General features: G+C 36.4%; 1 protein-coding gene across 1 annotated transcript in view; it reads right to left on the reverse strand.

The window, feature by feature from the left end:
* Positions 1-1987, reverse strand: part of LOC106530717 (transmembrane protein 47) — a gene marked incomplete at its 5' end in the record, with an annotated part of 9794 nt that overhangs the window by 6887 nt on the left and 920 nt on the right.

The following is a 1987-nucleotide window of genomic DNA, read 5'->3' on the forward strand; positions in this document are numbered from 1 at the left end:
CTCCTAAATCACTCGTACGCACAACTTAAGAACAAATCTGTGCGTACAAACGGTTCTTGCATGAGGTCCAATGTCTTATGAAAGAGTCAAAGATGAACTCCTTCACCGCCTCTCTTGTATAAAGGCTGTAGTCTGTTGAACCATATGAAAGCTAATTGATCTGAAGCACATGAAAGACAGATGTATGTGTGTCATTTGAGAACAAGGAACAGAATAATTGAAAAAGAACTGTTTTAGAAACCGAATATTTCTGCTCTGTGTGCAGAACTGCAGTCCCACAGGCACAGGCCGCTCACAAAACCTGCCTCAGTCCTTCTTAAAGGTTTCCACCTGCTTTTTATTGGCTCCCTAATCAATGGTGGCTTTTTAATTAGTCGTGCAGTCATCATTTAACTGCAGCAGCTCACAGCTGTTCCCATTACAGCTCATGATTACAGCCCAACATATTGTTTTAGCTACTGTTACAACTTAAATTGTAAAGTATTACAGACTAAACAAGTGACCATGTCAGTTACAATTTTTTTACCTCAACGGTTTAATAAAGCTAATCTGTTAAATGAATAATTAGTTCCACTGTTAGCCGATTAGCACAACCATGCCCACCACTTCATACTGTATTATATACAGTTCTGTATTTGCAGTAGTGTTCAGGGATCTGCTTTAAAGTGCCTGTGTCGTCAAATTTTTGTAAGACATATGAATGCATTTTTAGAAAGAGGGCATTGATAAAATATTGCAAAAGAAATTTCATGTCGCCAAGATGAACCGTTGTTGAGATATTTGCCTGTGAAGTAACAGGAAGTGATGTCAAAGGGGAACGTCTCCATGTGAAATGAGCATTGCTACAGCTAATAACCCAGACTGTAGAGAAGAATCTGATGTTTCTGTAGATTATTCTGAGTCGCTCTCAGAGAGATGAAGAAGAATCAGTGTTCAAAAAATATTGTTTCAATAAACAAAGACCAGAGGTTTTTTTTATTTTGTTGTTGTTGAAGAGTTCTCCTTTGATGTCACTTCCTGTTTCACTTTGGCTGAGTCAAGTTCAAAAGAAAAAATGCCAGTCATGGGACAAAATGGGTTAAATCGTGGGTATTATCCCAACTTTTTTAAATATAAAGATATTTTCTTTGACTTTTTGTATTTGCAGAATACGCATGTCACAGACACTTTAATACTGCTCACAGCTGAACTAATTTTATGTTTCTGGGATTAGTTTTTTCACTAACTTTGAAAACCATTAGCGGACCATTTAGCTTCCACTAAATTGGGTTCTGTCAATTTTATGTCAGCTAACAGCTAACTGTTAGCTTCTTATTTTTACCAGTCGAGCCATTTAGCATAACTTCCCTTTTTGTACATGTAGCAGTTCTGCGTAACTTAAGCGAAGGTATAACTTTAGTTAGCGGATTGTGGGTTAGTGGAGCAATTTATTTATTAGCTGGTTGTTGCTAATTTCTTTGCTCCTTAATACTGTGTCAAATGTAGTTTTTCACACTCTGATTTTTTATTTTAGCTTTGCTTTTGTTTAATAAAAAAGTACATGGAGGAACCTGTCATATGTTTGCTTTCTACTACAGGTTAAGATTTTTTAGAACATTTCAAAAACAAGATCAATTGTTTCGTTATGCCCTGATACGTAAAATCAAAGAATTTAAAGAGAGCGGATTTTATTTTTCCTTTGATGAAGCATCATTATGAAAAATACTCAGCCTCCGTAAATATTTGAACCATCTGTTCAAATCAGAACAAGTTCTGGTACAGCTGGGAGTAAAACACAGCCAGCTTTTCAAAAATGTAACATTTTATGCATAAATATGTGAACTCTGGATGAGGGCAGGCAGTGGAAATTAAATTGACAGGCTTGACGCTGCATTTAATCCTAGAATCATAAAAATAGGATTTACTCTAAATGATTAAGAAAAGAGTGTGACTGAGAGAACGTGCGCGTGTGTGTGTGTGTGTGTGTGTGTGTGTGTGTGTGTGTGTG

This window comes from Austrofundulus limnaeus, unplaced genomic scaffold, assembly GCF_001266775.1.
Source record: "Austrofundulus limnaeus strain Quisiro unplaced genomic scaffold, Austrofundulus_limnaeus-1.0 Scaffold551, whole genome shotgun sequence".
Taxonomy (NCBI): Eukaryota; Metazoa; Chordata; class Actinopteri; order Cyprinodontiformes; family Rivulidae; genus Austrofundulus; species Austrofundulus limnaeus.